The 15,554-nt window shown below is 32.7% G+C and overlaps 1 protein-coding gene across 5 annotated transcripts in view; it reads right to left on the reverse strand.

The window, feature by feature from the left end:
• LOC106460125 (peroxisome biogenesis factor 1-like) overlaps nucleotides 1-14,253 on the reverse strand; it is a 125,277-nt gene extending 111,024 nt beyond the window's left edge. For 3 of the 5 annotated variants that reach the window (XR_002610761.1, XM_022387113.1, XM_022387103.1), the window contains exon 1: nucleotides 14,196-14,253. The gene's annotated coding sequence lies outside the window, so the exon portion shown is untranslated. The remainder of the gene's footprint in view (nucleotides 1-14,195) is intronic. The other 2 variants (XM_022387117.1, XM_022387110.1) reach the window with 2 other exon arrangements.
• Between the last annotated feature and the right edge of the window lie 1,301 nt (nucleotides 14,254-15,554).

The raw sequence follows: 15,554 nt of genomic DNA on the forward strand, positions 1-15,554 counted from the left end.
AACTTCCTCTGTTGATTGATTGGAAGGAGTATTTTGAACATAGGAGCATGAGCAGAAAAACACATAGACAGAGAAAAGTGTTTTAGTATACATTTCTTATTCCTTGGTTTATATGTATATATTTGTTTCATTTTGGTATTACATACATGAATGATTATATTGTACAACATTGAACATATTGACTTGAATGGAATAGCTCTCCTTTGACACTTCTTATAGAAATGATGACTGTCAAAAAAAGCATTCACTTTAATAGTGGTCTTTTCTTGCATTCAGTAAAATGACAAGGAATGATGGCATCTAATAGAAGAAATACTCTTTGCTGCTTAACAAACTGGAGCAATCTACTGTGCTGGATGCACTCAGTGCATAAAAACCCAAACAAAACATTTGCCACAAATGTATTGCAGTCAGCCTCATTTGCTTAAAAACAAATGCAATGCTATTTTCCTTTGAATGACAAACAACAGTTGTAAATAGCTCACTAGAGAATCATATTGGATTTACACTCTAATCCAAAGGATTGGGTTGACTGCACATTTTATACTTATTCATCATTAATTATAGGAAAATTACTGTTGAACTGTTTCAATGGGCATATTCTAATATTACATAATTCAATGAAGTTTTCTTACAGCATTTTTATTACAGACATTCTCAGAAGTATGAAATAGTAACTATAAAATGAAAGTGAAAGATTGAGTAAACAGACACAAATACTCCCACACAAATGACATAGGTGTCACTGTTGTGCGTAGTTAGCCAAGATGTTATTCAAGGTTAGATTTTCTCTCTAGAGAATACAAGAAAAGGTATAAATTCTTTGGGAAAGATCCAGCTGTCAAATGGTTTAATGACAACCTTTGAAAAGTAACATTTTCCTAACGAGTCTGAAAAAACTGTAAGGTGAAAGAAAGCCATGATAATGATGCTAATAAGCATGTTGTGGATAAAAGTATGCACTCAACCTTGCATGGTGTAAACCTAGTGAACAAAGTTCACTATGTAAAGCATGTAATCATAAGTTCTTGCAGAGTATGTGATGACCATGCTGCATTTCAATAAAAAAACACCAACAATGCTTTGAATATCAGTTAGTCATAAAAGATTTGAATAAACTTGACAATATCAGCTAATTCTGCATAAAAACAGGGTGTAGTCACATTCAGAGCCTGCATCGAGATGCTACCAAGCTGTATCAGAATCAGCAAATCAAGTCTTCTGCTCTAACCATGTAAGCCTCAGCTTCTTAGTGAGTATGGTTTTTATGTATCTTATTTCTTTAAAGTCTTGTTAAAATTTATGCTTATATGTCTTGTTGAAAAGCTCCTTAAGCTTCTTACCTAAGTGTTGGAACATATGTATGATAAAAATGTATGGACATAAAATCTGAAAGAATGTATAGCTCTTATCATTGTTGATAAATATTGTTTTGTTTTTTTTTCATTTACAAACATCCTTTGACTCATTTTATATTTTCCCATAAATTTCTTCAAGATGGTAACCTTTATATGAATGATACAGTTTTAAGACAAAGCCTTGCTACTACATCACCACATAAGTTAAAATTATGTTCAGCACTAGATAAACTTAAGAGTATGTTATACTAATGTTAGTTAGTCCTATTCCAAGTTGTTTGCATCACAGCTATAAACTGAAAGAGATGATGTATTCAGTTCTAGAATTAAATGATATATTTAATTTCCAACACAGTCAATGATGACTTTTTTGACAACTTCTAAATTTGGAATATATTACATTCTTATTAAGTAGCATATTATACAGTTTAACAGAGTTTACTCATATGGACATTTGAGAATGAGCTTTGTTTAAACTATATTTAAACTGTTGCTTTGGTTGAGAGGAACATGACTAAAACAATGCTTAAATTGGTTTACGGACTGGTGTGAACATGACACAGGTCTTGGAGCTTTGGCCTAATATATGGTAGTTTTTCATATTTTAATATGTATGTTACATGTACTAATTGCCTTTACTTAAATTGGTTTATGGACTGGTGTGAACATGACACAGGTCTTGGAGCTTTGGCCTAATATACAGTCATTTTTAATATTTCTATATTTATGTTACATGTACTAATTGCCTTTATTTCAATTGGTGTGTTATTAGACTAAGATACTCAGGAGCTCTGCAAAACACCAACAATGTTTTGTATATCAGTTGGTCATGAAAGATTTGAATAAATAAAAGTTCAGTTTACCTGAAACTCATCTGATGATAATGTTTGCAAGTACATAGGATCACAAGCTGTAATCAAAAACTCTAGTCCTTGGTTTGCCCACCTACATTCGAATAAAAAAAGGTTGTCTTATTAAAAGCCCTCTATTCTAAACTAGTGCCTGATTCAAGTTCTGAAGTTTAGATATTTTTAATTTTTTCTTATAGAATTAAACACAAATACCTTCTATATATACATAAATATTCTGATATATTTTTTGTTTTACTTAAAACTACAAAGTGTTATTCTTCACACCTTATAACCTGTGACTTATTTCTTACATTTTATATATTTAGAACATATTCAATAATTCACTTCTTTCAAGCAAACTGACACATATCTGACATGTATAAAAAATAATAATGGCTAACTTTAGAAAATTATTATTATATTAACAGTTTTCCTTCATCTATCACCCAGAAGACAAAACACTGATCAAAAACAATTTGATGAATAAGTAAATATCTAGACATGTGTCAAGTTAGTTATTTAAAAATAATGAATACAAATGCAAACAAAAAAACACTCAACACATACAAACCTTTACATATACCGATTCCATTAGAGTTGCTTTTTCACCTCAGAAATATACACAAATATAACACTATTTTTTAAGACCATAATATAAAAAGCCGTTATTAAATATTTAAAAACTCGCAAATTTTTTTATGTGTTCACTTGACTACAAAGTTCTCGTGTTTAAGACATGTGCAAAAGGTTACATTTTATGTATTTTCATTTAAATGAAAAGTCATACTTATAATTTTATGACAACTGTCAGGGAGAAAGAATTGTCAGTCACATATTTGTTGATAACTGCCGAGATCTGTTGTCTGCCTTGCATGTTCCATTGCCAGAGCTGAATTTGTGTTCTTAATAGTACATTAACAAGTAGGTAAGGTTTTCTAAATAACAAGATTACAAGAACATCACTGGGTCAAGAAAATTATAAGATGAAGAAAAGTATTTTTATACATAAATTGAAAATCACCATATACTCAAACTATTTTAACAGTTTGAGTGCAAATAATTACTATAGATAAATAATATTTTTATTAGAAAGACATAATTAGAATAATGTCATTCTTTGTGTACAAAATACTTATAAACTTTAACAAATCTTATGAGGTTTGTGAGGGATGCTCAGAGTTACTGTATTTTTGTTCCATAAATGTCCTTTCCAAGTTTAACGGATGGTAATCATATTTGCCCATGCTTAAAGAGACTTGAAAGAACATGATCAATTCTCATTCTGTTGCTGCAGATCCAGCTCTGAATGAATTGTACAGTACTTATAAGCTACAGCTCTCCACATTGAGCATTTCTTACTTGTCTGCTTTTCAACAATTTCTTGTATCAGGGAGTACAGCTTCCAGTTAACATTAAGTCAATCCATGTAGAGTTGCACAATACTGTTGAAGCATAAGTACTCCACACACTGCTTCAAATTCTCATAAATCTACTCAGATATATGAAAACCCATGAAGTAGGATATCAGGTATTTTGAATGGACACAATTCTCACTCCAAAATCTGACAGCACATCTCACCGATTTCCTTGAATTTTACTGTTAAAACTCTCATCAAACAGCAACACATATCCTGACTACTGCTTGGTTTTGTTTTTTAGCCGAGAAACAATGTTAGATGCTATCCCATATGTTGCAATGTTTTTTTTCTCCTCATAATGCTTCTGCATTATGATTAAACATAAACTGAAGAATGCTGTTTATCCATTCAGATGACTAGTAACAACTTTGGTTGCTCAGCAAATTTCTACAAAGCTGGATTTGAACTGACTAAAAGACCACATGATGCTTGCTATTTCATGTAGTCTTGATGCTTCTTGCCTTAAAAAAATGAATTAAATAAAGTTCAATTTATTTTTTTATTGTTGTTCCAAGTAATAATAAACTGTGTGTGGTTAGGGCTTAAAAATTAATCTGGCCTACACTACGTAAATACTGAAACCTTAAGTTACACTTTTTTTTTATTAACATAATGATTTACCTTCAATTCTGTGATCCAAAACAATCTATGTATTTTAAAGTAAGTTTTTTCCATGGGTGTAGACTTTGAGCATTGTTTCAGATTGTTAAATAATATTGTGGGCCAGATGACCCTTCAGTTGAAAAAATAAAGGGTCATTTTTTTTAAAACCATGGGTCATTGCCAGGGTCCTAAATTTAGTTATACTAAAGTGGTGAAGAAAAATCAATTATTTAAGAGCCTATTAATTTAATTTATTTATCAAAATACAATTTATAGCATTCTCATTTCATAAATATTCACAACATACATTACAAACTAGAGAGCAACACATCATTGTTTTTACATCATCATTAAATAAATAAAAGCTAATTATAAGCATCATAAATATCAGATGATTAAGATAATGCACAAACTCGCAGGAGAAAAGTCTGTGTAATTCTTGGGAGCATACAAGTTAATACAATCCAGAAGTGTGATGTCACTTACACAGCAATGACTATGAACCTGGTTCTTCACAAACCAGTAAGTAAATAGGAAAAAGCTAAACAAAGTTAACTCACTGGCAGGGGCACAATAAAGTTCAGATACTTTTTAAAAACTATATGAAATTAACTGGTGTTATTCTCTATAGACATAGTACAGTACTTCTCCAGTTAGATAAAGAAATCTGGCAGGGGCACAATAAAGTTCAGATACTTTTTAAAAAGTATATGAAATTAACTGGTGTTATTCTCTATAGACATAGTACAGTTCTTCTCCAGTTAGATAAAGAAATCTAGTTTACACCAAGTTACTGACAAAGCTCAGATCAAATCAAATTTTTGACTCACTAATAGCAAATAGTAAAACAGTCAATGGTAGTTTCCTTTTCAGGCAGATAAACTTCTGTCAAACAAAACTTTGTTGCCTTCAAATACAGGTTTGTAATGTTTTTACCAGATGGGTCAATGTTTTGATTTGGTCTGGGCCAAAGGCTCTGAAACAAATCTTACAAAAAAATAGGCTGAGTGAAAATTAGACCAAAACATATTTTTTTATCATAAATAATATTATTTGAACTTACCTTTAGCATGGCTTTACAATACAGATTCACTCATTCCACATAAGTTAATCTTTTTTTTTTTATGGAATGCAGAGAGTTTAGTTTGAGTTCTTGACATTTTTTTAAAAAACAAGATTTGTACTTTTCTGTTTCCCAGCCACCTATCATTAAATACACATTTCCCTGGCATTTTGCCAATCAGAGTAAATAAATGAGAGTTAGTGGAAAACTAAAAATGAAATAGTAGCACAATATAATTCTTCATGATTGTACTTCTATTCCTCCTCATTTGGTTCACACCTCTTCACTCTTGAACTCGTTGGTGATCAGGCACACATGCTGTATGCTGAAGGCTCTGGTAGGAAATTTCTTTTTTCCTGTAGATAAATTAACACAGGAATATGCTGCTTCATGTCGCCAGTCTTCCTGGAGGAACCTTCAGATGATGGACCAGGTTCGTTCCAATGAGCCTTCCTTCTCTTTGTCAGTAATCCATTCTCTTGCAACAGAGAGGAAGAACTGCTTATATTTTATTTTTTTCTGTTGATTCAGGGCTTTGTAGATTATATATAAATTGAAAAGGCTGCAATTTATAAGATAAAGTACTACCTTTTTGTCTATTTCACTGTTTTTTCTGAGAATGGTGTTGTATGAGAAGTACTGATTAGCACGATCAACACCTTTCATGTGGGCATTGTATTGGAGAACACACACACAGGTTTTTTATTTCTTCTCCAGTTATTCTATTTTTCTTTTCTGTTGAAGAAACAGATGAGTCATGGATAGTTGAAATAATTCTCACTTCTCTCGTGTCTTTCCATATGAAAATAAGAACATCACCTTTTCTATGGATAGCCGTTTCACCTTTTTTTTATTGTTGAAACTTCAGCCTTCAGGCTTGGTGGCAACTGATTGTTCCGCAGACTCTTTTTTATGTTCTAGGAACAGGTTTGTAATGGAAGTACTGTTGTAATAATTGTCCTGGTATACATGGTGCCACAATCCAAGATTGGGAGCAAGAACTGAAAGAATAGTCTCCTCAAATTTTTTCCCCTCACCAGTATAATCTCCATGTTGCAAATATAACATGTGTCACTCTCACACACCATTCTCACCAGCAGGACATATTTTACAATTTTTGCAGGGTTGTATGTTCAGAGTCTTAGACGTTCTCTCCATGGAATCATGCCTTCATCCAACGACAACTGTTGCTTTGGTTTGTATAGTGTCCTGAATTTATTAAGGAAATAATCCAATACTGGTTGAATTTTGAGGAGCCTGCCTGAAGATTCATCCATTGTCTGATTATCACTGAAATGCCAAAATGTCTAAATTTGTTCAAATCTGTTTGGGCTCATTGTCTGCAAAAATACTGGGCTAATCAAAATAGGATCTGTTGACCAATAATCTTTCCAGTTATATATCCGTGTCTGTCCCATTAGTAGAATAAGGCCTAAGAATTTCCTCATGTCTATAGGTTCATTGAAGTCCTTTAAATGACATTTTATGTTTCTCTGCAATTTGATTATGGTACGTACATGTTTCCTGACAAAACATTTCAAACAAGTCATCATCAGACATTAGACTTGTAACAGCAGCTATACTTTTGGGTTCGAATGGAGTTATAGTGACCCCTGGATTTCCTTCAAACATTTCTAAGTTTGAAAGAATATCTATTATTGATCAATTATCATTATCACGATGAGAAAACAAATCACTAACAGAAACATCTGTAGAATCATCATCACTTTCTGATTCAGAATCAGTTGAGAGCACAACTTTATGTATCTTTGTAGGTCTGACAATGATACTGTAGCTAGATTCACTGTCAAAATGATCCACAAACACATCCACATCAGAATCTTCACCTTCACTTGGAAGATCTGACAAATTATCATCAAACAGTTCAGTAATTATCTCATTTTCACTCATCACATTGTTTTCTGCAAGTAGCCATTTATAAAAATATGGGTACTGTAAGCAAAAATCAGAAAAATAATAACCGTCCAGAACAAAATAAAACGTGTCCAATTCCTTTTGAATGCAATGTTTTAATAAATGGCACACAAAGACGCTCTGCATGAAACACAAGTAAATTCGTGACCCATCCACAATGTGTTAAAAGTTATTGTATTATATGGTTATTAATCCAGTTAAGTCACTAGAGTAAATTTGAGATGGCTACTAAACTGCATTCAGTGATACATGAATACTTCATACTTCCTACTGCACAATCTGGTCACATCAAGGCAAAGCATAAATATTGTTAGCAGACTATTTCTACTTCAGGAAAAACTACTTCTAACCTGCTGACACATCTGAAGGTAAGCCTTTTTATTATTTTTGTTAATGTTAACTATGGTCTATGTAAATTATACAATGTAATATAGGTAAACTAAATTTCTCATGCATGTTAAACTATAGGTTTTATTATTTTCATTTACTTTGTATTATGTGTTTTTATTATTTTAATTATAAGCTATATTCTATATTATATATCATATTTATTATGAATATTTTTTATTATCTATATTATTATAAACTATATTCTATAGTTAAACTAAATTTCTCATGTTTTGAACTATATTCATCACTTTTATTTATTATGATATGTATTTATTATTTTAATCATAAAATATATTCTATATTATATAACTGAGATACGCTTCTTGTATTTCTAACTTAATCATGAGGTAGAGCTACAGAAGTCTACGTCTGGTTCTGGTACTTCTGCCGAGGTGCAGCAGCCTACAATAGCAGCGTACTGTACAGAATCAACTAAATATAAGTCTACACACCCTTGTCAGAAGTACATCACTAACAAACTTGTCAATTTTATTGCCAGTACACTACAACCCTTCTTGGTGGAGTCAAAAGATTTTCAAGATCTAATGGCAGCCACGGATTTTCGATATATTCTTCCCAGCCACAAGCATCTGTCCACAATGTTGATTGAGAGTAAGTTTGATGAAATCCAACAAAAAGTCATCTCTCTACTGCAACTTGTGCCCAACATCAATGTCAATGTGGATATCTAGAGTAGCAGACAAATGCGTACCTTTCTTGGAGTCACTGGTCATTTTATACTTGACTGGAAAATGCAAATAGTAATGATAGCATGTCAGCATTTCAAGTGGCATCACACATCTGATAACATTTCAGCTCAATATGATGAAATAATAAATCTCTAACATCAACAAGAAGGTGTCATATGTGACATCTGATAAGCTATCCAACATGATCAGGGCTTTCTGCTTGTCTGGATTTGGACTGAAAACTCATCTACAGATAGTGACTCAGAAGATGAACTTTTGGATGAATCTAAATTAGCAGACAATTTATCTGAATTTCTTCTTGAAAATGACCCGTACTATTCCCAAATGCTACAGCTCATGGTCAGGGATGGCATGTAAAAAGCTGGACCTCTGCTGAAAGTAATTTCAAAAGCATCAGCCATCGTGTCTTACATTCAAAACTCAACACAAGCAACTGATCAACTTGAGAGAAAGGCCAAAGTTCAGTAAGTAACACCAACTTGACGGAACGCAGACGATTAAGTCTTTATACAAGATTCCCCAGAAGAAGTTAAATAATCTAGATACTGGTACCTCAAAACTTACTTTTCACAACCAAACTGTGCTTGCAGATTTGGTGACAATAATGACACCTTTTGAAGAGGTAGCAGATTTCACCCAGGGTCAGAACATTGATACCTACAGTTGTGTAGTGCCATGCATTTATGGGCTAATGACTGAGATTGACAACATGGAGTCCAGATATAATTTCAATCTTGTCTTTCCACTGAAGAAATCTGTTCATTCCTGGATGACTCAGTATGAGTAACGAAGTGTCTTCTGCTTAGCACATCACTAACTTATATACTATTAAAATATGGATTATTAGCTATGAGAGATAGCTAATAATTTCAGTTGCAACTTGAAAACGTATCAGATAGATACCTGAAACCATTACCATATTTGTTCATTCCTTTTACAAAATTCTTCATGAGTCCCAGTTTAATATCAAGTATAATCAGATGAGGCAGTTCATTGTCCTTGATAGTGCTGTTCCATTGTAGAAGTATCTTGGTGGAAGCAGTCAGCATGTTCCTTGCTCACTGAATGTAGATGATGACAGATTTAAACTTGACTGGTGTTTTCTTTAGACCTATAGTCTATGAATCCAATCAAATGTCCTTGTAGAAAGAAATACGAAAGTTTTCTCAACAAATAATCCTACAACCATGGAACCAAAAGAAAATAGTAAATCCTCTCCCTCACAAAAGAAGTAAGCTCTTTAGTTTCTTTGCTGCCTCCAAGGTACCAGCAACCTCATCTTGATCTACACCTACTTCCATGGTTCTTACATTCTTGAAGTAAGCAACCTTCTAGATTATTGGAAGATTCATGGAAAAACCTTTCCTACCATATCTCTACTAGGCAAATGGTACTTGAATGTTCCAGCATCCTCTGTCCCATTGAACAGTTGTTCAGCATAGGATGCAAAACATTCAGACCCGATCACCACCACCTCACTGACAAGACATTTGAAAGACTGATGTTCATAAAGAACAATGGACAGTTACAATATCTACAAGTCTCTTTCAGAAATATATTTTTTGTTTTAAAACTATTATTGCATTTTAAATGAAAAATAAAAGTATTGAGATGCTATCATCTGCTGTTTTATCATTATTGGATATTACCTGACAAAGTATTCATGAATACATTCCTGTGTATTCCAATTTGAATACTTAAATTTTTCCTATGCTCATTTTCATATTCATAAAAATATGAAGTATTCTTATTCGTATTCGCTTACTATCTCCAGTATTTGCCCCATCTTTGTTATACTGATGATCTGTACCTAATTCCATAGAAAATCTCATTTGTGAGAAAACAATACATATATATATATATATTTAAAATCAAAAATAAATGAATAAGAACAAGATTTTATGGTTAGGTTACACTGGGCATCAAAACAAAAATATTTCTTTTCTACTAGAAAAAATGCAACTGTTCTGAGTAATCTGATGATGCCAAATTTAAAAATCATGTTAAAATTACTGATCACCTCTAGTTTTCAAGTTATGATAGATTTATTCAAAATATTCTTTATATATCATGAAAATAACTTTTTCTTAAATAACTTTCTATATTCATTAAAAATTGCATTTAAGAATGTTCAAATACAATACATAATAGCAGTACTCATTTGAAAGAGCAATGAGTATAATAAGATTATACTGAAAATACATTCAGGCTATGTTCAAAATTTTCATAATGGATTTACTTTATATTACAAAATAACTGCTTGACTTGTAACTTTCGTGTATGTTCTCAACTTCATGCTGTAAGAATCAACAGTAAACTCCCATCATCACAAGATTACATCGTCCTTGATATCGCTGTTCAACTGTAAAAATATCTTGGTAAAAGCACTCACCATGCTTGTCGGTCACTGCACCTAGATCATTTGGAAAGAAGTCTAAATGGAAGTGTGTAAAAAGTGCATCTTTAGAGGCATCCTAGACACCATTTTCCTATAGTTCTCAAGCATATCATCAATCATCACAGCATAGTTTTCATCTCTGTGATCTCCTAAGAAATGTTTGACAACCAGTTTGAATTATTTCTAGGCAGCAAGTTCTTCCTGATTGAGTACTGTTTCAAAATTATCATCCATCAGCACTTCTCAAATCTGTGGCCCAACAAAGCTACCTTCTTTAATTTTTTGCTTCATTGGTTTTTGGAAACTTGTCAGACATATATCTAAAACCATTACCATCTTTGTTCATTCCTTTTACAAAATTATTCACGAGTCTCAATTTAATATGAGGTGGGAGCAGAAATGCATTTTAGGATTCACTAAAGGTGTATACTCAATATTCTAATTACCTGGTATGTAATTCTCTCTCACTGGCCATTCCTCCTTTTTGAAAATATTTTTAGTGGCTGTCCCAGAGACACAAAAAGCAACAATGTTGGCCTAGCAGGAGTGCAATAACTTTTAAATCACCACATATGTTCCACCTGCCGTGATAATATTTGATTACCTCAAATACAATCTACATGCTTTGATAAGTTTCTTTCAGGTTCAAGCATGAGCAACAGGAAGCGATGGCTTAGTTTCCACTGTGCTAAAATACACCCTTCTGACTAACTTTAGATGAGTCGATAAAATGTCTTCATTCTTGAGGAATACATTCAGTATCCAATTCTTCCATTAGTGCATCAACATTTCCACAGAAACACAAAGTAACTTGCATGCTCTAGTAAGAAGCAAGATTTTGATGGTGACTTCAGTGAACTGTAACTCTTGTTTCTGGAGCTAATAAATTCCATTGCTGTAAATGATAGTCAAGAAGTTCCCCATGCTGCTTTAATAGAAACAAGTCACAAATCAGATCATTTCGCTTTTCTTGTGTGCTCAGATGAGGCAGTATATGATAAGGTGCCACAGGAATAAAATTACTCTATGAAGAGGATGAAGATGATTCATTGTCTCCTTTGCAGGATAACTCTTCTGTTTCCCAATTTGCTGATGGATGTGGAACCGGAATAAAATCCCCAAAAGGTAATGGTTTCATTGCAGATGAAATATCTGGATATTTAATGTATTGTTTAGTTTTTGCCTAAAAATCCAGAAATATCAGTCATGTAAAAATAACAGTCAGTTAGATTATTTTGGGGCTCACGCTATATTATGGGAACTGCAAATGGCATATTTGCTCTCTCCTTATTCAGCCAATGTGTCAAGTCAGGTGTGCAAACTATACAACACACATGTGAAGTCAATGTTTTTCTTGGTCACCAATTTTACACCCAAAATACTGGTAGTTTGCTACCTTTACTTTGTGTGTGATGTTTTTCCTTTGTGAAACTGTAAAATATTTTCCACAAATGTAGCAGAAACTGTTTGGGTGATTTTGACACTTTTAGACTTCACTTGAATTTGAACTGGAGGCAGCCAGCATTTCAAATGATTTGTAGAAAATATAAAATAATTTATGTTTACAGAACTAGAGTTTAAAAATAAAAAAAACAGTTTTTACAGAATTTGATTATATTGTAGGTATGATGTGAGGAAGAAGATCAGACTTTGTTTTGACAGTGTGCAGAGCCAGGAGAAGTGACCATGTGAGTGAGAGGCAACTGAGAGAGAGAGAGGCATCTGTCTCCACCCCTTTTATGCTCAATTGAGGGACTTCTTGAATGTTCTAGTAAACTGAGCATGTAAGTATTTCATGATTCCTGGGCAGAGTAGATGAGTGTGGGAATGAAGCAAAAGTGTTGCAATTCACAAAAATTATATTGAGAACAAATAGCATATATGAACGATATATTTGGAATTTTACACCAATACAATACATTCAGTGTTTGAAGTTATCAAAAATGTATGCTATTTACCCATTAAACTGTCCGTGTAAACTTAATTTCACAGCATAAATCTATTGTACCGAGTTTATTGCATAGTATTTCACACAGTGCTGATATAATACTGAGATACTACAATAATTCAAAACATAGAAGCTATGGACAAATTCTAACTACATTTTTCAAATCAACACCATCAAACTTCCCAAAATCACTTGAGTTTTCTCTAGCACCAAATTTGTTTAGTTCAGTGAATTATTAGGATAACATTTCACAGCAAGGCAAAAATGTCTGAAAATCACTGAGCATGATATGGTTTTGATCACCTGTTATTTCTCTTTTAAAGTAAAGCATTTACAATTAGGCAAGCTCAACAATACTGCTGAAATCTGCAGGAAAAAGTATGGAACACAGCAAGTGCTATAATATTTATAAAAAACTACTGCTTCTTCATTAAAATGCATAAATATCTTTTAGTAACAAAAATTACATCTACAATAAAAACTTACAAGTTAATTCATAATTTACTATGCCCTCCAGTGATAAGTTTAACGGCTTATGACACTATAAATCAGATTTCAGTACTCATGGTAGACATAGCACAGATAGCCCATTGCACAGCTTTGTGCTTCACAAACAAACAAGTTGCTATTCAACACGAACAACAACAACAAAAAAAGGATTGAAACATTATGGACCATTTTGTACTCCATAGTATGGACTTTATCCTAGTAAACATAAACTGCCATTACACCTACAATACATTACATTAATTTCTAAAAAAACTCCACAGGTCATCCTAAGCTTTGAATTTGATAATAACAAACTTGAGGAATTAAAGGGAAAAGCAGGTATATTTTTAATGTTTAATAATAGCACAGGGGGGGGGGGACTTCTAAAGAAAAGTAGTATATTTAATTTTCCTTCAATAACGTGTTTACACCATGCTACACTGTAAATTGTGAATAAAGGGATTACTAGTGGCAAAAATTAAAAATTAATTTAGTGATACTTATTGATTGGTACATTCCTAAAATATTTTCAATCTTACGTTGCAAAGCTAAATTACTAGCATTTTCAACGAGTTTCATACCAATTGCATTAACAGTAACACTGCTTTGATTCAAGGAAACGGGTTAATAAATGACTATCTGAAGAATAAAATTGGGTTCCCTTTAACCACTAATAATATTAATACTAGACTAGTGACTTAGCTCTATATTTCAGCCTTGCCCTTATTTTCGGTCTGATTTTCTTAATTTTGGTCAACAGATTGGTTAACATCTCGTAAGTTATATGTACTGATGTACTATGAATATGATGTACATAAGTAGTATATTACTAGTTACATTTACAATACTGTCAAGAGTACGTTCAACATAAACTAATAGTAATAAAGTAAACTTCCTTATGTTAAAGTAACAACCATTATTTAAGCATCAAAACGGCAAGTTATAAAAACTGTTCAAATTTCTCAACATATTTAATAATTAATTTCGTATACATTAATAGACATAAACTTATCAGAACATGTTCTTACTAACCCGGAAAAGGCTGTGGTGTTACTGTTAGTAAATATACGAACTCGCATTTTTAGAAATCATACTTTTTTGGTGATTAAGTGCCATCTATGGTTGTATTATAAATCATATATATATATATATATATGTCCAATAACTTTGCTCAATGCAACATAATTATATAATGTTAAAATTAATACTAGAATCAATGTCTTATACATCCTATATTATTGTAAAGTTTATTTATTGTACATAGAATTCACAAGTGCAAGATCATTATCAGTGTTCAAGACATCTTTTTTTTAAATTTATATCACTAAAACGGGCTAATAATATAGAGACAAAAAACGAGTTATTTCTTACAACATGGTACTGACAAATTGGGCGCAAATAGTCCTTTTTCCATCTTTTCTACGTTGTTTGTTGTTTTTCACATAAACTCAAAAACGATTTCGTTATCAAACTCGCTCTATATATATATATCTACTGTATCACGATTTGCCCACCAGTGGCACAGCGGTATGTCTGCGAACTTACAACGCTAGAAACCGGGTTTCGATACCCGTGGTGGGCAGAGCACAGATAGCTCATTGTGTAGCTTTGTGCATAAATTCAAACAAACAAGTATCACGATTTAAAAAAAAATAGGGAGCAGATCACGTTATGGACCCACAGTTAAACTGACTATACGATTGGTGTGAGATAAGTTACATCAAAACGCAGCTTAATGCGTAGTGTATTGGACCGAGAATCAGCAGGTTTCGGGTTCGAGAAGCAATGCTACGAAGCATGCTTCACATTTTAAGCTATATAGGCGTTGTAAGAGTGACCTCAATCTCGCTTTTCAATTAAGAATAGCGGTTCAGACTTTGGATACTGCTAACTGATTGTCTTCTCACTTCTTCACTGTTCAAAATTAAAGACTGTTTACCTCACTGTGTGCACAAAGTGTTGTTCAGACGAAAAACATACAAACGTTGCAATTCACTTTTGTGCAGCATCATGTCATTACTTTTGTGCATTTATGTGGCATATCCAGATGAAACTAAATTGACGTTAGAATTATCGGCCAAATCCACTTGATAACTGGATATTCGATCAAGATATCGATTATGGAGTAACACTAAACCTCTTACAGACTGGGTCGATGGAAAATAATGAGACTGGACACGAAGTGTAAAACAAAATTCCCAATTTTATTATATATCCAAACAAAAACAGTGTGTGTACTTAAATATAAAAGAAACATGCTGGACTAGATCTCTGACTGGATATTATTTGCGTTGCTGCATCTTGTTCAGCAAAATTCTCTCTCTCCAAAATGATATCCTAGACTGATAAGAAAAAAGACTCTAAAGCACACTCTACAAGCAAACTGTTTAA

The sequence above is a fragment of the Limulus polyphemus genome, unplaced genomic scaffold (genome assembly GCF_000517525.1).
Source record: "Limulus polyphemus unplaced genomic scaffold, Limulus_polyphemus-2.1.2 Scaffold32, whole genome shotgun sequence".
NCBI lineage: Eukaryota > Metazoa > Arthropoda > Merostomata > Xiphosura > Limulidae > Limulus > Limulus polyphemus.